This window comes from Coccinella septempunctata, chromosome 5 (genome assembly GCF_907165205.1).
Source record: "Coccinella septempunctata chromosome 5, icCocSept1.1, whole genome shotgun sequence".
Taxonomy (NCBI): Eukaryota; Metazoa; Arthropoda; class Insecta; order Coleoptera; family Coccinellidae; genus Coccinella; species Coccinella septempunctata.
Window position 1 is genome coordinate 6,625,312 of NC_058193.1, and position 23,492 is coordinate 6,648,803.

The 23,492-nt window shown below is 34.6% G+C and overlaps 1 protein-coding gene across 6 annotated transcripts in view; it reads left to right on the forward strand.

Annotated features, from left to right (window-relative positions):
- Positions 1–23,492, forward strand: part of LOC123314392 (CUGBP Elav-like family member 1) — a 746,764-nt gene that overhangs the window by 473,507 nt on the left and 249,765 nt on the right. The window lies entirely within an intron of this gene.

Consider the following 23,492-nt stretch of genomic DNA (forward strand, 5'->3'; position numbering starts at 1 on the left):
ATAGCAAAAATAGTCTTATTATTATTATGTACCTACCATATCAAAATTTGGTGATTTCTTCATGCATGAGAATGTGTTTTATTTTTTTAACCGGCAACGGTGCCTCGCACAGCAAAAAGTCAGGAGACCGAATATGCTCCAAATTAAATAAGGATTTGAATAGTAATTTTTTTTGTCGAAAAACCCAGTGGCGTATCCTTTTTTTATTTGAAAATATTCTGTCTCGCTGTAGTACGGACGCCACTGGTAGAATAAAAAGAAATGATATTATGCAAAACGTGCTCCTTGATGCTCAAAACCTATGTCCCAAATTTCATAAGAATATTCCAAGCAGTGTGAAAGTTATTAATAAAAAACATTTTTTTTTCTATAATTTCAACACCCCGTATCTCGGAGAGGAAACATTTCTCGACATATGTTCATATGACAAACTAGGACTTATTTTTGATATAAAATACGTGGTTAAAATTTCTTGGTTACGATCTGGACCACCCTGTATAGTTTTTGAATATTCTCAACTAGCATGGATACATTTCACAAATATGTATGTGAATCACTAAGAAAGAATCTATCCTTGATAAATATTGCAGGAGTTGTTCGGAATCATCCATTGAATCAGTTTTGCGTCTTAGTAGAATGAATAGGTAACCTAATTCTACGAAAGAACGTTCATAATCCGTCTCAGTTGGAGAAAAGCACTTTAAAATTGTTTATGCCTCATCATTGCACTGTTATTTACCATCGTTGGTTTCCTCCAATGCGGTTGAATGATACATACCAATAACACCAAATGTTATTACTTTAAACCAACAAACATTGAAAGAAATTATATTTATATTCATTGAGATAGCAGATAAGTGACAATTCAATTTCTTGAAAGCATTGGAATACCCAGATATATAGGTATGTCACTTCCCAACAAGTGACCAAAAGACGCGAAGTTCAATATGCCCTAATATGAATAAAACCATTTAGGGCTTATGTGTGGAAAAAAGTGTTTTCGGCAAATTTAGTCCTACCATTGAGTATTAAAGTGGTTCAATACTCAATGGTCCTACTGAAGCTTAACGAGCTGACTGTCCCTCCAACGAAACTCAAATTAATTTTATCTGAAATGTATCAATGAGTAACTAAATCAATTTCTATCACGCATAAGAAAAAGTACGGTCTTATAATTGACGTGCCGCGGGATATCTGCGTAATTATTATTCAAGAGCTGAAAGCTTAGGGGAAAGGATTTTATACGTGACAGTGTTTCACGATCGTGTTCAGAGTTGACTTTTCAGAGAGGGATGATCGCGATCTGAATGGGGTGATTTTGAAAGCCTTTCGTTGTCTGTTTGGATTTTCGCCAGGATTGAGTGTAAAAGTTAAAATTTGTTATAGAGCTAGAGTAGGTGCGCCCCTTGGGAATGATAACGACATAATTTGGGCATGGGGTTCATTCGCAGAATGCCTGAAATGCTCTCTGAGTGGATATGGATTGCCTACTTGAAATGTTATTGCAGTAGTTTCACCTGATTGATATTCTTTTTCAAATTTTGACATACGGGCTAATTAACCGCGATGGCTTATTAGTCGTTTATGGAAGACAAATTTGAATTTTCTGCTAAAAATTTGCATGTTGGGATTTTCAACAATTAATTTTCTACCTAAAATATTTTCAGACCTCTGCAACCTCCGATTATACCAAAAGCAACCTAGACTGCTCTTATTTCAAAAGGTATATGTATATAATATAATAATATTATATGAGTAATCAAATAAGAAATATACTCAATGATATAATGGAATGTCGTTGCTTCGTTAACACATTGACGGACAACGACGTCTATAGACGTTCAGGTCACTGTGCATGATGTGACGGCACAGTTTTTGGACGTTTATAGACGTCTTCCTATAAACTCGTCTAACATCGACATGACGTTCCTGGACGTTGGAAAAGCGTGATATTATGAAAAAGCGTCACATCGTTCACACATTTTGAATTTTGTGAACCCGAAAGATGACGATCTTGGTCGAATCATTCGCTTCGCCGAACCGAGTATTCAGCCGCGACACAGCCACTCAGCGTGTTCAGTATTTGTTCAAATGTGAGAGTGTTACGCTCGAAAATTACGTAGTTTCCGTGTTAAACTTTCATTATTACTTTCTTACCAAATCTAATGAAGAGAAATTTTACCTTTTCTGTTGAAAAAATGAGAACGCCTTTGGACGTCCATGTCATAAAAAAATGAAGGAAAATGTTCTTGTTATGACAATGACGTCTAAAACCGTCTGTTGTTTTTTTTTCCATATTCACATCCTCTAAATGACAACTAATATTTTGATGTATATCACTCCAATTTTGAACCATATTAAATCAGTATACATGCGCGTCACATCACAAGCAACTGCCAAATAGGTACTGTCCGTCAATGTGTTATAGCTGATTTGATATCAATTTCAACAGTAATCCTCAATGGGTTATAGGGATTTTTATGAAAAAATGGTGAAAAAGGGGGCCACACTTTTCGTGATATTTCTTCATTGGGAGGTTTCTTCGAATCTTTTGTCACCAGTTTCAATTTTGCGATTCTATAGCATTATAAAGCTGGCGCTGTTGGCTGTTTGGACCAGAAATGTGCATGAGGAAATCATTAAAACTCATGATTTTCATCATATAACCTATATTTTTTATTGTTTCATTCGATTCTACGTATTGAAAGAGGAAGGAATGCATATAAACCCTATACCTAAATGGAAACTTTCACGGAAAACTTGAAATGAGAAAAAATTTTGAGATATTTCATCTTTAAAATTTGACATGTAGATTTGTTGCAACGTTATTTTTTTAGAATATTGCTATGTTTCCTTCAAAATGAAAAGATCTTCTCATTTCTATATATTTTTTGAATAGGGCACAATATAATGATTAATTTACGCACACAAGGACTTTTTTTTGGTGTAGCAGGGGGGAAATCTGCAAGTCAGACGAACCACCCTCTCCTGAGGGAGAACAAGTCTGGGGATTCTCACTCTCCTCAGCTCGAGACCCACTAAAAACCCTTAACTGGTTCTTGAATATTGGTTCCGGGCATTTGCTTATAAACTGTTAATCTCTTAGTCGGTTTTCTTCTCACACACTATAGTGCTGGGATTTATGTGTTTATCCTCTACTGGATAGCACTGATTTTTCAATGAGTTTCTGTTCTTATTTTAATCTCTTTTTAATTGATCTCTTGGTCTCCTTCGGTAAATTGGCATTCTCCTTTTGTCTTCCTCTGGGTCGTAGTCCACTAGTCTCCTGAGTTCTTGATTCGGATCGTTTTTCACTGTTTCGAATAATTTCTTTGCTTTTCTGTTCATGAATTTCATTATGGTTTCCCATTTTAGGTCCATATAAATCTGTATATTCCTGACAAACCAAGGTGCATCTATTGCACATGGTAACAGCTTGTTTTCAGTGGCCTGAATTCTTTTGATATGGCTCTTTGCCGCGAAACCCCAGGCAACTGATCCATAAGTCAGTTGAGGCCTAGCAACGGCTTTGATTATCTTCAATTTTGTCTCTTTCGACATGTGGCTTCTTCTTCCTATCAGAGGGTAGAGTCTATTCATCACTGCTTTCGTTCTGTCGATTGCTTGTTTGATATGACTTTTCCAAGTAAGTTCTTTGTCAAGCGTTATTCCTAAATATTTGGCCTCATTTTCCAGTCGATTTCTTCGCCGTCAACTTCTAGATTCGTCGTGGGTCGCAGTCTTCTCTTCTGCAGTAATATTGCTTGGCTATTTTGTCCATTGAGCTTGGTTTTCCACTTTATGCACCAGTCATTTGTTTCGTCAATCGTTTCTTGTAGAACTCGTTCAATTACTTCTGGGTTGCGGTGTCGTGTTGCTATGCATGTATCTACATCATATAGAGTTAGCATGGTTCTTGGGTTCTTCGGAATATCGTGAATGTATATGTTGTACAGAAGTGGCCCAAGTACTGATCCTTGGGGTACTCCAGCCTCTATATCTCTTGTTATGGAGCATTCTCCTTCCACTTTCACATAAAATCTTCTATTTTTGAGATTATTCCTGATCAACCTGCATATTTTGATCGAATATCCAGCACATCTCTTCTTATATTATATATTAATCCTTCATGCCATACTCTGTCGAATGCTCTGGCGACGTCTAGTAAAACAAGACCTGTAGCTTGTTTAGTTTGGAATCTCTTTGTAATGTATTCGCATACAAAGAGTTTGAAAGTTGGTCGTTGAATATAAAAATTTTTCACGAAATACGGACATGCCCCTTCGTTTTGCAGTAGGGTCGGGATCCAGAAATTAGGAAAATAAATTTTTTTTATGATTTGACCAGAAACATTTCCAATTCCATTTAGGAAAAACCATTTATTTCTTCAAATTTTGTGCCACTTCATTTTGGAAACAACTATATCTAGATTTGTCTCAAGTGAGTCAAAAATTTGTATGTAGAAACATCAACTACTTTTAGTCTTACACATTTTTTTCTGCTCTTTCCGAATTCGTGAATGAAACTTCAAGATATCGATGTACAGAGTGTAGGTTCGACTTGAAACCTATTCACATATTTAGAGGCAGACCTGCAATAATACTTTTTTGAGTTCATAGTTATCGCTTAATGGCGCAATCTATCATGAGTTTTTCACAAAATATATCCTTATTGAGGTGATGAAGATTAATGCAATCAGAAACTGCTTTATCCATTTCACAACATTTTTTTCTATTCTCAAAGGATGGAATGAAAAGTATGTGGAAAAAACACTGTAGCCTCCGTAAACGTGACCAGAGATCCATAGAAGTTTGCACCATTTTAAGGGCTTTCAAATTGGATTTCAAAAACAGATAGCGACAGCTGATCGAATTGGGGTTGCTAATAAACAATTGTCTTGAATACAAATCTGCAGTGGTACCACGATCAACCGATAATCTATTGACAACTTATCGATATCGAATACGATAAGGCGTTATTGGCAATCTAATTTATTATACCAGACAGTTTTCGTGTCAACAAAATGTTCAAAGAACGGAAATCGATGATCCTTGGTACCAGTTGTCTCCCACTCGACTTAAAGTTAGGGCTATTTCATAGCTATTTTCTTTCGGGGGAAGGTGTTTGAGGGCAAACAAATATAATTGAATTTGACCACGAATACTCTATCAATGAGCTCACTAGCTTACTAACATTTTGCTCAAAATTTAAAAAATTCAGACATTTCTTCAAAATGAAAACTCATTCTTCGAACAAGCGCACCATGATTATATTATATTTTGATACATTCATTTCACTCCAGCGAAAACCTGATAAATCTTCAGAAGGAAAGATTGTATGTTGTTTTCAAATCCTGTGATTCTAAAAATCACGATGAGAAGTGGAAATTACGTTGTTTGCTGCTTTAACTAACCGCGCAGTATTGTAAAATGAACAGGGAATTCTTTTTCCCCCACTGGTATGATTCACAATATTTTTCTGGGAAATTATATACTTACTCGTCGAAAATGAGCGTCATTTTATTATTTTTTATGGAATTTTCTTTTGAGACCAAACATACAGCGATAAAATAAAAGAGGAAATGTTAAATCAAAAACAGCTAATGAAGAATTAGAGTAGGGGTATTTTATCTGATTGGTATATTTTATTCCTCATCGTTTTGAGACTATCCTCTCATTCCCCCAACATCAGCCACACGCTGAGGTTCTTGTACATAATGTATTATATATCATTACGGATTACGTACATCCCCCAAGTGAATATAATGTCGGGTCGAGTCGTTTCGATCCGGAATAGTATCCGTTGTTTTTTGTTACAAGACACGAAGGGCTAGCTCTTCCGGTGTTGTAATTTATAGAGCACATTAGAATTTCCTGTCTCCATGTTCTGATCGATATTGAAAACTATCCTCCACAGGTCGCGCCGCAGTCCTCGAGGTTTGCCAGTTCGAAATATTTCCATTTCTTCAACGAGTTTCCTAATTGAAACTCAAAAGCACTACATATAAACAATTAACATAGCAGCGACTTACCTACCTAGTTGAAAGTCGAACAATATAATTATTGAAATATTGAACATAAACTATTTTGTATTCTATAACTTTCTTTTATTGCATGTAGGATTTCAGATTTAGGGTGAATCAAAAACCGATTTTCAATTCTGAACTAAAGATACAGAACATAAAATGAAAAGTGGATTAAATTATGTATTATGCTGGGTCCTGCAACAAGCGCACCTCGGCCAGTATCTCAACTCAGCACAAAAAAAAAATGATGGTATTACTAAGCGATACGAGCTCTAAGAAAATACACTGCGCAAAAAAATTAACGCACATTCTGAAAATCTCAATTTTAATGAAAGTTAACTCTACATTGACTTTATAACTTATTTTTTATGTTCTCTCGGGAAGGTTTTGAACGAAACAAGACACATTAAATGGGAGAAAAAATCAGAATTTCACCGAATCTTATGTGAAAGAAGAGAAATGAACAATTTTCAAAATACTGAAATGCTAATGAGTGAATTAATACTTGGTATTTCCACCCCTTGCGTTAATTACAGCTCGGCAACGACGGTTCATACTCAAAATGAGTGATCTTAAAATGTTCTGATCTACTCCTTCCCAGATTTCTCCGAGTTGGATTCCTAAGTCATTAAGAGTAGCTGGATGATTTTCTGAACTTCTCAGCCTTCTATTGAGGTTGTCCCAAACCTGCTCAGTCGGATTGAGATCTGGATTTCTTGCTGGCCATTCCATTCGAGAGACTTCAACCTCTTCAAGGTACTCCTGAACGATGCGCGCACGATGGGATCTGGCATTATCGTCCATAAAAATGAAATTTTCACCAATGTATGGGGCAAATGGCACTACATGCTCTTCAAGAATGTTCCTTTTATACTTATCAGCATTCATAGCTCCATTATCAACGACCACTAGGTCTGTGCGAGCAGTCAAAGATATTCCACCCCATACCCCATACCATAATCGATCCTCCCCCGAAACCAGTAGTATTCAGGAAATTGCACTGAGCATATCTTTCATGTGGACGTCTGTATACAAGGGAACGTCGATCACAATGGTAGAGGCAGAATCTAGACTCATCTGTGAAGAGAACTCTTTCCCAATCGGCCTCTTCCCAATGGATATGCTCTCTCGCAAAATTCAAACTCGCCCTTCGATGGCCTGGGGTAAGAGCTGGGCCTCTTGCCGCGACACGAGGCCTTAAATCATATTCTCTGAGGCGATTTCGTATTGTCTGAGTGCTAATTTGCACATCATGAGTTTGCTCAAGCTGAATTTGAAGGAGGCGAGCGGTTGCAAACCGTTGTCTCAACGAAGAAACTCTCAAGTAACGTTCTTGAATGACAGTTGTTACCCGTGGTCTACCCTGTCCTGGTCTTCGGACATTCATACCTGTCTTCCTGAATCGCTGCAACATTCTGGACACACTTGTATGGGAAACTCCAAACCTTTCTGCAATTCTTGTGTATGTCCACCCTTCTTCTCGCAAAACTACCGCTTGGGCACATTCCTCTTGGATCAAATTGCGTGTTTCGCGTTGCATAGCTATCGAGTGTAGAAAATCAAACGAAAGAAAAACTATTGATCACTAGAATTGATCGAGAACAACTGATTTTAGAATGGAGCAAATACATTCAAAATCTGATAATATCATCTTTTTTTATTCCTGCTGGGAAAAAACATCAACGAGAAAATATGAGAATTATTTCAATTTCACAAAACGTAACATTTCTTAATGGTTTCTTAGCTTTTGTTTCGTCTCAATTTCAGATAAAAGTTTCTGGTTTATTGAAGAAGACTTACTGGATTTTTCTTTTCGTCGAAGAAAGAACTAGCATACTAATTTATAAATTAATAATGGTTCGTAACTTTATCAACCAACATCGGTCATAACTTTTATATAATTTTCAAATCAAAATATTCCGAAAACGGCATACAGTATCGAGTTTTACCACGAGTACCTTTTTGACGTTAAATCGAATGAGGTTTGAGTTCACTTGAAATTTTGATTGATAAATCTAACCTTCAAAAGGTTATGTTCAATAATACGGACCGTGTAACTAGCGCTCTCTTTGAAAATCAGTTATAAAATAAATTGGAGAAATATAACAGCTTATATTCTTATAAAATTCCTTAATAATTTTGCCAGTAGTTTCGAGCAAATCGTAAAAAATGTGTATGAATTAGTTTTCTTCAACGCCTTTCATCTGGAAAATATTTAACGTATCCTAGGGACGAAATCAAATATTTTTTAAACACTCGTATATGTCAAAATTTAAAAAAAAATGGTTTTTTATATATTTTGATGTGCTCTTTCTGCAATTTTTCTGCCTTGCATCAACATCGAACTTAATTTGAAGGGTACAGGGAAACAACCATCGATGTCAATTTTCCTTAGAGCTGAGCAAAACGCGTTTTCAACTTCAAAATCCATTCATATTATTTGAAATATGACGAATTAAATACTATTATTCTCGATATGAACATTATTTATAATATTATACATAAACTGGGTGCATTACTTGAAATGACTTTCCCTGCACGGTAAATCTTCGGGAGCGATTTAACGTATGACTGAGCTAGTTTCATGCCCGTTTTAATATACCATAATATACTACTTTTCATTCTGAATTGAATTGTGTCTCTAACTCATTTTGGGACAAAAATTGACATCAATGGTTTTTTCCCTGTACCCTTCATTTCAGAATTGTTTCTTTTATAATATAAAAGAAAGAAATAGATAGATAACTGTCTTTTATTGCGGTGTAAACGGCTATCGATCTTAGCCAAATGGAATAAATAGTGCCAAATGTTTTTAATTTGTTTTGTTAATGATGTTGATCCCGTAAATAAATGAATGGAATAAATAAATAAATACATAAATGAATTATACGCCCAACGGAAACTTTCAGTTGTGCAGGATTCCCATTAAATCAATATCCTGAATATAACTCAACTTAACTTCTTGAATATAACTCAAACTTGTCGATAGGTACTCATCTTGTTCTACTTCTACTTCCATTTAAATATTAAATTTTTCATTTCATTTGATGAACGAAGTCGTATTTATATTATAATAAATGACTGCAATTTTATTCCCTATGAATATTTTTCTCTTGACTTCTATTACATTTTTGATAATAAATTCAGCTAACAATCATCCATATCTCTGATATTCATTTCCATTACGTAATCATGTATTATCGTTGTTCATTTCAATTCGTGCAAGGGCAAAAAATCAAACATAAAATATTCATCCTCTCATTTTTAAATAAATGAATATATTATATTTCCACTGAAGGTTCAAACGTTAGCACACACAGAACGCTATAATTTCAACAAAATTTCCTTCAGAGTAACAAGCTGAATCTGTGACTTCCTCTTCTCTAGTAAATAGTTGTGTCAACGTCGTTTCAGCATTAACCTTATTCCGTTCTAGTTACAAAAACTTAAGAATATTATTTCATGGCCAACCGACTGCTTTCATACAAATGAATAGAGTGTACATTCACAAGTTCAGCTGAAACATTCGACTAAACTTCGCATTCAATTAACTGACCATCATTCCACAATTTTCGTAGCATTGCAAATAACAAGAATAATATAGGTAGACCGTTGATAGCGGAAACCTCGTAACACAAAAAATTATGCGAAATTAAGGGAGCCAGAAAGTCGAGGCTCTGTCTGTATTAGCAGAATTCCAAATTCCGGTTCCCGTCAAAATTTCCATAATGGTGTACGTCAGATTCTACGTAATTTTTCCCGGAACATTATTATAATGAAGGCACTTATTCGTTTGTTCCCCGAGCGAGGGATCGGGAATAGGGATAGTCCTTGCCCGAGGACATACATCCTTGAGTCGGGTGGTGGAACTCTTGAATATCCACGGTTTCCATGATAACCTGAAGTATGTAGGCGTTGTTTCTATAATTGTCGGAATTATGATTTGACTCCAGGGATTCTGTATGGGTAAAAAGTTCGAATGAGGTTGTGTTACGATTTTATTGGCAAACTATCATTCCCTCCGATAAAAAAATGAATATAAACAAAAAACTTGGAAGTGCCTTATAATTCTGAAATATTCTTCAGATTTTAAACCTTATGTCTTATTATTTCAAAGTATTGAAGAGGACAACAAGTTTGAGTTGTGCCGAAGTATGCGGATTCAGAAAGGACCTGCGATTCACTAGTGATCATTGGTTTGTTGTAAAAAACAATTCTCAAAGTAAATCCCAATAATTTCTCCCCGATATAAAAAAACAGCTATTTCGACAAAAATTTCATTTCAAGTTCTAATAGCTTTTTGAAGAGCCGTTTCATCGAAAAATTGTATGAGATAGTTCCTTTCAAAGTTGTATTTGTAGAAATTGTTGCCAGTTTTGAATTTATTGAACGGAGAATGTTGTTAGTGAGAGACAATGCTTACTTGATCATTATTCTTTGCTGTCTATGTTAACCTCAAAATTTAGTAAGTGAGAGAAATTTATTCCAGCATTAAACTATTATTGTTGTTTGCAATTGCAGTTGCCCTGAAGAAGAAACTGAGAGTTTCGAAAGCTTGGCTATGAATAAAGAGTAAACATCTTATTCTTTTGAAATATGGTCGACATCCCTTATCTTATATTCTCTATATATATTTGATAAATTTGGTGAATAAACAAAATATATCACTGAGGTATATCTAACCAGTACGTGATATTATCATTCTAAAATAGTTCCATGAAGAAACTAAAAAGTAATTCAAGCAGAACAATATCATCAGAGTGATGAAAATACAAAAGTTCAATATTTATTGAATTTGTTTCAATAGCACTATCATTAGCTTCAGTGTTATGGAGATAACATCTTATTGTGGTATTCTGCTTTCATCTGTAAGACAATCTGTAACTTTTCATAAGCCTACAGGAAAATTGCAATTCTTGACGTTTTTAGTGATCTGTAGCTTACAGGAATCCGTAACTATTTACGATAAGTAGTTCAAGAGTAACACTGTAAAGAAGATAATTACAGGCACATTTCCAGAATTGCATTATTTAGGGATCTGTGAATCGGACACTGACAAATCGATCGTACGCTACAGATTTGTAACTTACAGATGAAAAACAAAATACAACCATTAGTCGGGTTAGGTTCTGGATAAGGGGGATTATCGCCGTTGATCAATTTGCAGTTTTTTTTTTGTTTTTTAGTTGCTATTTATCAATTTTTTAATTGATTTTTGTGTCAAAATTCATCCAGGCCTTTATGCCTCGATGATCCTGTGTGACCTTTATTTCTAGTTGTATAATCATGTTTCAATGAGCTCACAGATATTTTCTTGGAAACGATGCTGTAGAGAATTTTTAAAGCGTATAATTGTTTTATATCATGTACAGGTTGGGCAAAATTTGTTGTCTACTGAGGGGATCTTGAGAACTATAGCAGCTAGAAGAAAACGGACGGCACATTCTTTAGCTTTTTTTTTCTTGACAAATCCAAAACTGAAAACAGATCCAGCCTAGCGTTCATCGATTTTGAGTTATGAACGAAAATTGAGAAGCTGAATAACTCGCTTATTTGAACTCGTATTCGAAGTCTGTTGTTACATTCTACAGGCACTTTTTTATGAGGAATTCGAATATGATATCAATAAATTTTTTGATCCAGTCATTTTCGAGATACGACAGGGATCTCTGCTTTTTCAAAAATAAACTATAGTTGAAAGTTCTTCCAGCTTGCTGCAATTTTTTTGCTGATTTCAAAAATGTATCATATGTTGCTATTCACATAAATATAACGTACGAAAAAAAAATTCAATACTTTTTCGTGGTTTTCGATTCAGTGTTGAATTTTCAGTAGGCTGGCATATCCATAGCGACCGTTGAAAATGTTATGGTTTGTGAACTCCACATAATCCTATGATTCCACTTTTCTTCTGCTGCGGACCTCCTATTGACAAGTGGTTTTTAAAAATATTTCATGAAGTATCTAGTTCAATAGGCAAAGCCAATCATATTTCAATTGAAAACGAAAAAAAAAATATATCTCAAATTTCTCACAAGAATAAACTGAATTATGCTCTGCACTGATATATCATACATTTCAAGCATTTCACACCAAAGTCAATCGAATAAAAATGAACAAGGGTTGAAAGATGTTGGATGATTGATGCAAACTCCTAATTTTTCGAAACTTGCATTTATTTGTCGAATAACAATTATAGAGCAGACTGATGTTTTTATTGGACTGTGTATTAGGTTAAGTGTCGTACAATTTTGGTACTGCTCTAGTCGGATGCTAGAGGGTCACTGATTACTAACTATTTCACAGTAAAGTTCATGCATATGTGTTTACACTAAATCTGTTTATACAAATAGGGCGAGGTTGCCAAGAGTACACTACGGTTTCCGAGATTTTTCCCTAGTTTGATTCGCTAGGGCGCCAAAACAAAATACGATACCTGTATGAGCGCTGTTAACTGAAATAGTTTGGGAACCTCTGCCTATTCTCTTTTCGTATAAAGTGCGGCGTGTAGTAAACCTCCTGATTATTTCTTCAATCACACTATTTATTTGAACCTTTTTCGCTTCTGTATCCCTCTCTGATTTTTTTCCCTATTCCTGATACTTTCGGAGCTATTAACAGTTTGCCATGTCTCCAAAAACATGGATCCAATAAGATAGGCTTACAAAACGCATTTCATATTTGAAACTGAAATCTGAACTGTTGACTGAAAATGAGTTTTTTACAGAAAACACTTGGATTGTGTTATACAGGGTGTTTCAAAATTCTTCTTCTTTGTACTCGATACAGAAACGGCGAAAAGTTGATTTTACTTTTCATCCGATGTTTTCAGAAAAAATCAATATACTCATCTAATGATGTATCATGTCCTTATAGAGCAGAGATTAAATGAACAGAGAATAGATGGACCACTCGAAAAACAAACTTCAGCGTCATCTGTTTTTACGGTACATGTACTAATTTTCGACGAAACCAAATAAAAAGGGAATCTGTAACGCACAATTTTAATTTTCCTGTGATGATCAAGGCAGAATATATTTGATAATTTCTGAGTGAAACTCAGAGAAAGATTCGAAATAAATTGCTCATTGAGAAATTGCAGTGAGATAACGAATAATATGAATCTTTATCTGGACTTTTCTCTGATCCGAAGAATCGAAAAAAAAATCAGTTCATAATTGAAAAATTTATTGCATTGTTCTTCAAACACGGATTCATTTTATAATTGAAATTAGCATTTAAATTCACTTTATTCTAATTACAGAACTTATTCATTATACAAAAACATTTCTCATAAACTACCATATTTCCTAATCACAAAAACAATTTAAATTTATACATAATATACGCATATTCTATTGAATATCAGCAATACATTTTTGAATATCAAACAATAAAGCATATGTATGACATGAAAAAGTTTCAGTGGAGGTTGATGTAATGAGGTACCATACAATTCGGCGTATGATACAAGAGCTCGAAGAAGAAACCTCAGTGAGAAAACCCTGCCTCCTCGAGAGTATTGTAGGGCGATGTTTAATTGTACTTTGGGGAAGTAGCGAACATCCTATGAACTTTTTTTTTAATTCAATGTAATATCGCATGATTACTTTCTTGCACCCAACAACACAGCACGACTTCAGTCTTGCAGACATTTCCCTTCACCTATTGAATAATTTATTAGAAAATTATGTCAATTCGTAGATTGATAGATAATCAAAAATACATTTAAGTCTGTCGGTCTATAGATATCTTGATTAGTCGTTTGAATATTCGGCGGAGATCGCCGAATGACCGAGATGTCATTCACGAGTGATAACGATCGAAAGCTCAAAATGCAGTGACACCTAACGATCAAATTTAGAATAATTTTTTGTGATTAGTGTACCATAACAATAGGTGGTGCCACTTGTAAGAGTGATCCATCTATATTTTAAGTTAATCTATGCTTATAGAGAAACTCCTGATCTGGTATATAGAGTCAAATTTCTATGAAAGTTAACGTACGACTTCTTTTGCTACTATACAATTATTGCCAAGTTGCTTTCGTGAGATTCTCAAATCATTGAAAACTCGACTCATTCATTCAAATAATTATGTCACATAAAATTAGCAGGGCATTCTGAGAACCTTCACATTCATAAAAATTTGACTTCATTTTCGAAAACATGGGGTTTTTATGAAGGAACATGATACATCATAGGACACGTATTTAAATTTTTTCTGAAAATGCCAGATGAAAAGTAGGGTATCCCATTTGAAATAACGAAGTTTGTAGTATTTTTTCGCATAAGTGGCCACTTGCAACATTGAAAATATTTCAGTCATATAGTTCCAAAGCGTCAACCCTCGTACCCAAATTCTCATAACAAAAACAGTTCTCCGTAAATGTTTAATAGGCCACACACCATTGGAAACCCTATATATCTCAAGGCGATTTTTGATATGTCGGATAAGGATTAGATAAGTATACCTGTTATGCTAGAAATATCGAAAACTGTCGATAAATTCGAAAATAGGCAAATACTTAATATTCTTCAAGAGGATAGTTTAGTGTTTAATTTTTCAATTTATAAAATATTCTTTATTTAGGACTTTAAAACCCCAAAAACTTAAAAGAAATATAGATTGCCAGAAGAAAAAACAAAATTGAGGACCACCCAGGCAAAACTGAACAATCTGGTTAACCGGAATTTTTATACACTGCGCAAAAAAATTAACGCACATTATGGAAATCTCAAATTTATTCTACAACTGAAGGTGTTCTCAATGATAATTATTTTTATCAGAATTATGCATGCATATGTTATCCACTTTCAACGGTTTCCGTTGATCCTGCCAGGTAGGTATTGTTTTGCTGATATCATTCTCCTATTCTGAGCATAAACCCAGGTTTCAACCAAGCGTTGCGTTAATAATCGATTATTCCTCATCGAGAACAGAAACAGTTCGAACTACGGGGGTTGCTGCCGCCCCAATTTTCTCGTCTCCCCGCACATTCTATGTAATCCCTGGTTGACATGTTGCACACTCACCGAAACAATCTTGCCACAATGCCGACTAGTTATTTCTTCGAGACAGGAACCCCTTTCTCAATCCCTAGTTTACAATACGATCTGGAAGTCGAAGACAGCAGTATTTTTGTGCTTATTTGCTGTTTCCCGCTGAGTGGCTATTTCTTTTCCCACGAGTCATTTCTACCTCTAGATTATAACCAGTCAATTTTCCTCAGGGTATATTTTTAGGTATCGCAGTAAAAGGAAATTCGTTTTCATGGAGTTTGCTTATTCGTCCTTTCGATATGTATGTCCGTTGCCCCAGGGAGCACTGTTAGCTATCGGAAATAATATTTAGTGTATCCGAGATGTTCCGTGACCGTCAATGCAATACATATACATAGGTTACAATTTATAGAAGCAACTGTCGGCTTTTTTTGAGATTTCGAAGGACATATTTCAAATTTCACCGAAGGGGCAACGACTATTGTAGCGCAGTGACCAAGTTTTGTAGACTTTATGCAATATTTCCACTTGACGAACTTTGTTGACTATATGCAATAGATTCGCGATTTGAGGATTGAAAAGTATCTCGAATCCTACGACTACATTGCATAGGAAGTCGTTACTTCTTTGCTTATTATAATTCACCAAAAACATCAATTGTGTAATATCTTTGGATCTTACCTTGAACACATTGCCTACTAGGCGTTAGGTATTCTATAGAGAATGCCTAGGCAACATATGAAATGAATAATATTTCATACTTCGCCTGTCCTTTTCAGGCATTGTCTACAATGCCTGGGCATTGTATAGAATGCCGGATTATACACATTGCTAATGAAAGTATCGCAAATATGTATATCAGTTCATTACTCAATTGACCGTTTAAATGAACACCTTTACCTGCATGTGAAATGGATATTCACTGGAGAAATATCTGTTTCTTGGTGAAAAATTATGAATATGAATTCAATATTTTGTTTTGATCAGCTATTTCAGTTCATAAGCACTCAAATTACCAGTTTTTTCTTTGTTGATTTTCCGATTTATATGTGATAAAATCTCACTTCGTCATAAAGTGTAGTTAGTATTATAATTCACCTAAGAACCCTTCAATTTGCAGCCTAGGTAGTCAGTGACATTGTAGCGACATTGCGCGATACAAAGTTTGACACTGTCTGTCCCATAGGAACAAACGTTTAGATCAAAAATGTAATATTCAGCGCATAGAATAACGCACCGTAGGAGGTATGCAGGTTGCAATAATAAATAACTCTCTAAAATCTCTAACTATGATCTTGAGGGAAGTGAATTGAAGAAGTGATTGTACAGGGTGGGCAAAATTGGTGATACCTGAACTACAACTCTTTAACCCAACGAAATAGAAAAAAATGAATGTATGTCATCTTTTTTTGAGAAACTAATAATGCCATCAACTGCATTCTTCTATCTTTTTTTGTTTTTGAGATATTGGCTGAAATTTAAATTTGGGCCATTTCAACTTTGGTCATTATCTCCGTTTCTGTTTGTACTAGAATGTTGAAATGAGGACACAATACAGACACTTTTTTGATAGCAATCCAGTGGCGTATTATGATTTTTTCCTTCACGTTTATTTGCTGGGCTAGAACATAAAGTTGTGTTTTCTCTTATGAAAACAGTAGTTTAAAATCGCCATTTTTTTACCGTTTCTGAAATATATTTTTCATCACCCTCAATCTTTCCAAGTCATTTTTAACTACTCTTTTTATAAGAAAAAATACATCTTTATGTTACAGCTCAGCAAATACACCTGTTGGAAAAAGTCATAGTACGCCACTGGCTTGCTATAAAAAAGTGTCTGTATAATGTTTTCATTTCAACATCCTAGCTTAAACAGAAACGGAAATAATGACACAAGTTGGAATTTTAATTTTGACCTATAACTCGAAAACAAAAGAAGATAGAGTTGATGGCATTATTAGTTTCTCGAAAAATAAACGACCGTAATGTGCCATGCATTTTCCTCTATCTCGTTGGTTTGAAAAAGTTGTAAATCAGGTAACAACACCTATTTTGGCCACCCTGTACATGTCTCTCTGCTGATTCAGTATTTATTTTCTATGCTTGATCTTTCATATAATCGGTTTTTTTTGTCAAAATTTTGTCTATGAAACAGTTTGTACAGAAGGTGGAAATTCACAATAAGCAATACCTTACCATGAACTTGATGAATTTCTCCATTTTAGTGTGTGGATTTTATCCACAGAAACAGAAGGGAAAAAACGAAGACACACTATAGATTTTATAAGTGATGATGGTATAGCCGAAATCGATAGCTCAATTGAAATCATAAAATCCATAGTGTTTCTTTGATTTTTCCCTTCTGTTGATATATTCCAAAACGTCCATAACTTATCAAGTCATTAACGTTTGTTGATTGAACGAACCAACATCTGCAAACTATGCCATATTCCTTGCAGACAACTGAGTACCAACCTATAGCATTTCAAGTGTAACTCAGAAATAGAAAAATTTATTGAAATCTTTTGAGAAAGAAAAGTGTGAAAATGCATGAATTCGACGAAGTAGAATATCTAATATATAAAATTCTCGTGTCATAGTTTTCGTTACCATACTCCTCCGAAACGGCTTGACCGATTTTGATGAAATTTTTTTTGCTTATCCGGTATCTATGAGAATCGGCCAACATCTATTTTTCATCCCCCTAAATGTTAGGGGTAGTCCACCCCTAAATTTTTTGTTTTATTTTTTAGACAAAATTTTCAATTTCTATTTTTTTATGATACAACATACAAAAATACATACGATCCTCAATTTTCACCCTTCTACGATCAACCCTTATTTTTAATAGCTATTTTAGTAATTTAATCATTAGGAAATTATTTATATGGCAAAACAACGTTTGCCGGGTCAGCTATCTATGAGAATCGGCCAACATCTATTTTTCATCCCCCTAAATGTTAGGGGTAGTCCACCCCTAAATTTTTTTCTGTATTTTTTAGACAAAATTTTTAATTTCTATTTTTTTATGATACAACATACAAAAATACATACAAACCTCAATTTTCACCCTTCTACGATCAACCCTTATTTTTTAATAGCCATTTTAGTAATTTAATCATTAGGAAATTATTTATATGGCAAAACAACGTTTGCCGGGTCAGCTATCTATGAGAATCGGCTAACATCTATTTTTCATCCCCCTAAATGTTAGGGGTAGTCCACCCCTAAATTTTTTTTTTATTTTTTAGACAAAATTTTTAATTTCTATTTTTTTATGATACAACATGGAAATTATTTATATGGCAAAACAACGTTTGCCGGGTCAGCTAGTATGAAATATAAGAGCTTCGGTTCCGTCTCAATCTGAAATATAGAACTTGGTGATAAATTACAAGCAACCGAAATCGAGACTAGTCTAAACACTAGAATACGAAGCCAAGTTGGTAGGTATCTACTCGAAGCATACAGAGCGATATCTCAGACTTGTGGCTCAGAAGTGGCGTAATATTTTTGTCTAGTGCAGGATTTATGTGTGCTCTCTCTACTCGGTCTGCTTTTGTTATTTCGAATTTATAGCATTAACATTCAACGACGACGACGCCTGAACACATATTTTTCAGCGACGACAATTTAATCGCCTTATATAGGTGCGTTACATCCCGCTATCAGAGCCACTAGATTATGCAAAAAGGAAACTGCTGCTTCTGCTTTATTGCAGTTGTACTTGTAGGTTTGAATCGATTACTAGTATTTTTAGATACGATAAATCATTTAATACTTTCAGACGTCCTACAAATAAAGATGAAATTTCCCATAATGAAGAGGAATTGCCCATAGTTGACAATATGTCAATCTTTTTTTGTTCATGAATAATATTTGTTTCGTATTGCATTGGGTTTCTTAATTTATTTTTTTTTTTAATTATAAATCATAAGTATATACGTTCTGTACAGTTCATTATAATTTTTTTCTTATCTTTCAAAGTTACAATGGTATTTTACGTTGATTAAGGAAATGTTTCTTTCGCGAAAGTTTTTGGTTCTGAAATTTAATTATACATGCATTCGTACCTTAAAAATCCTTGTGATTACTGCTAGCATTTACCAGTGCACAGAAAATTCTTCAAGAGAAGATTGGAGGTTCCATAAGGGTGGATACAGCCGTCCCGTATTCTTGGTTCTCCAAAATTCACCTATATATCTATTTCCCTGTGAGTCAAGATATCTTGTATTTTAATTTTAATTCAATATGATCCTATTAACAACAGAAATTTTCGTGAATGCCAACAGTATTGCGTTCAAAACTCAGCTTCTCTCTAAAAAATATACAGTGCAGTCAATATTAAAGTGAAATTATTATCACATATTTCTTGACTATTGAAAATTCTTCAAGTCCTTGGGATCGAAATTTACAAAAGTCAAAAATGGTTACCTACAATACATGAGAAAAATGTTCTATTCAGTTAGGGGAAACACACACAAACAATCTCATTTATGGAATTCCACTAGTATCTTTTTTTGTGCGGTTATGAAAAGAAACAGAAAACTCTCTTGATAAAAAATGAAATTAGTAGTTTCTCAACGAATAACTTGAAATTGAGATGCTGCAACACATTTGTGTCTTCAACCCCTTATAAGCAACCCCAGCCAACTTGCGTTTTTCAAATGAAAACATATACTATGAGAGAGCCTTATTTTTTTTAGATTTCTGGGTTGTCTCTTAAAAAGGCAAACATGTTAATAGTTTCCCAACTTGAAATCAAGACACTGAAACGCGTTAACTAAGTTCAGATTTTACTTTTTTTGGAATGAAATTGAATGGCCTTCAAATTCCCCAGACTCAACGCCAATACACAACTTTCTTTGGGAACATCTCAAGGAGAAGGTCCATCAAAATCGGTCAGCTGGTATTGAAGATCTAATAACAAAAAAAAAAATTAAATTGATTAACGTACCGTTTCTATGGAAATATTTTTCCATTGTTTGGGACAGGGAACAAGCCAAGTAGGCTAAGGGAATGGGAGAAAACACAGTTATTTTATTTATTTAACTCCATGATTATTCTACTCCAGTAAACGGTAAGTCACTTATTTTATTATTGTCATTCTAGCATACTTTGGGCTGGGATAGATATAATGTTCGGAGATGGCTTTTCGAGAGTTTATCGATGAGTTTCCGTACTTATTGTAATCTGAATCTCTACGAAATCTATACGAAACTCGAAAGAATGTGGTACACCACAAACAAAAAAAAAAACAGTTTACAAACTGTTTCCACATCGACAGTGTAGTGAGAGATGTTTCTATTTCGTTTGAAACTAAGAATGAAATAATGACTTGAAATAACACTTTCATCCGAACTAATTTCTGTATTAAAAATATGTCTAAATGAAACGCTATTCCGTATTCATTGCATCCAATCAATATCGAGAATATCTCTTAAATTTTTTTCTCAATTTAAGAATGCTTCCTCATCTATGGAATGTCATACACCATATATAACGTTGTTTTTTCTACCATCTATCATCTTTGCAATACACTAGATCCCTTCGAGTATTTAAATGCTTACGCAGCATAAAAAGTTCCCTAATATACACTAAATATATAATATATAGTATATATATAATATATAGTTTATATATAATATATACTATATATATAATAGGATTGTCAGCATTGTATCAAGATCACATAAAATATTAAATTCGAATTTTATAACGGTTTCTTAACTTTTTGAAATATTGAATCGGTCAATTTAGAAACAAGACTGTTGTACTGAAAATTTGTGTAATTGAAATATTCAGCCTTAATTTCAAACTCCATCAAAAATATCTGGCGAATATATTTATAGAATAAGAGTAGATATTCAAATTTCATAATGTTTCTGCGCATAATGAGGATAATCTAAATATTCATGAGTTGTATTATTCATTCAGGAAGGTTATCATAAAAGCATACATATATTTCATGAAAACATCCCTTTGGATCTTTGAAAAGGGAAAGATGCTCTAGCAGTTATGGGTATGGGAAAATATTATAATAACCCAATTTTTTGCTCGAATATGAGACAATGCTGTCGTCATATTTTTATCTGAATGATACTACTCTCCATTGTACCTATCAAAAATGAAATTTTAGATTTGGTGACATGACTTTGTATCCATGCGTCTCAGATTAAACACATTTCAAATTTTGTCAATAGGTTATCTGATTTATGCCAACAAGACCGTTTTAACCGTGAAAGAAAACGCTCGAAAAGGGTGAATAAGGTTGTGAATTATGTGGAACTAAAAAATAAACTCGAAAACTTTGATTGGTCTACATACTATGGTTGTGCAGATATTAATCAGAAGGCGAGTAGATAATATGTTGATGCGATCAGGGAGAATACTGCAGAGAGTTCCGTGAAGAAGATTATACCGAGAAGCCAGGTGAAGCGAAAAAAATGCATTACTGCGGTACTGGTCAAATCGACAAAAAGAAAGAAAATAATTGCTCAAGGATTATAGGGATGACCCAACCAACGAGTTCAAGAAGAGTGCTTACATTGCATATAGACCGAATGATTAAGGAAGCAAAGAAACACTATACCATGCTATACTAATAGAATCACAGAAGGGTAATTAGAAGCATCTTTGGAATGTTATACCTAAAGCAAATTGAAAAACCCAATATAATTTAATCTTTAAAATCGAATACATAACCTGGTTCAGATGAGATAGAGATTGAAACATTAAAGGCAGTTGCAGAAGAAATTGAAGAACCATTGACAGATTTAATCAATTGTATATTTTATGCTATAATATTTTCACAAGTACTAAAGAAGACACACGCCTGGTGTGTGTTTTTCTTTTGCTCTCAATGTCATTAAAACTTGTAGGATTTCTAACCTTGGGTATCGGAAGCACCTTGGAAACCTTCCAAAGGTAGGGGAATTTAGCATCTATTATATAATACAACTATTCAAAATGTTAAATAGATGTCTGAGTATAAGTGGGCAGCAACGCAAAAGCATTTCAACGTTTAAACCGTCAGGTCCGATGGCCCCAGAATGAATTGACTTGATAATTCCATATACTTCATTTTCATCTGTTAAGCTGAAATTCAATCTTTCCTCAAAAGAAGCGAAACTAGATGATGAATAATAAATCGTTGCATCATAGACCTTGTTAAGGTTAAGGTTTGTGAAAGTTCGAGAAAAAAATTGTTCAACTCCTGTGGTTTATCTAGATTAGGCGGGATTGTCTGTGCAGTAGCTTTGCCATGTACACCCAGTTCTCTTAGTCTTGTCCATAAGATCCTAATATCTCCCCCCCCCCTTCAATAGCAAACTGGTTGTAAGCTTTTTTCTCTCTGTTCCCATCAGCATTGGTCTCATTACGAATCTTCTTATAATATTCCCAGTTTGAAGGAGTTCTGCTATGTTGAAATTTATTCAGAGCAGCATTCTTCAGTGAAATCAGTTTCTTAATGGTAGAAGTAAACCAGGGCTTGTATTTTTTCCTACACCATATGGTCTTTACAGGAGCCAACTCATCATAAAGACCAATCATCAACTGCGTGAAACAGGCAACCTTGCATCGACATCAGAAATGTATAACAAATCATCGAAAGGAGTAAGTGATAAATATTCCGTGAGAGTTTCATATTCTAAAGAACGTAAACGTCTTGACTTGAACACCTTAACACCCAGACAACCCCCCACATCCACCGCTTCGGCATAAACAAGTGAGTGATCCGATATGAAATCCATGTTCAATGAATTGGACCGATATTTACTTTCACTATCCCTCGGAATCAAGATGACATCCAACAGAGTGGAAGATGTTCTCGTCACACGAGTTGGTCGATCTACAATTTGTTCCAACTCGAAAAGTGAAAAGGCCTCCCGAAATCGCTGCGTCATATGATCGTCTGGACTTCTAGTCAAAGATCATTCCCAGATATTGGAAATGATCGATAAGCTCCAGGGGTGCAACATTTATTTTTAGTTATGGTAGGGCTGCAGGATGTCTTCTAGTAAACCTGAAAAATTGAATCCGATATTTTTGCTTTAGCAGCGCTACTGCCCAGTGCATGTTGCAGGAATTTGTATGCGCGATGAAAACAGCTCTGTTAGGGGGCACAATAGACCTTAAGGTCGCAGTGAACTGTAACCCCTTCTCACTATACTATACTATACTATGTACTATTGGTGTTTTTTCCGGAACGGAACAGGAGGAAGTCATCGGCGTATAGAACGAACCTAATAGGAGATTTAATGACGGTGCAGATGTCATTAATAGTTAACAAACATGAAGTCGTGCTCACTACGGAGCCTTGAGGAATACCATTATGAATGACTAAAGGACTTCATGCCATTTTCCATTAACTGCTCAGGGTTCTCCGAGCTCAAAAAAAATTATTTGAGGAAAACATTTTTATTCACTTCATCATGAAATTTTCAACGGAAACCTGCTCTGTG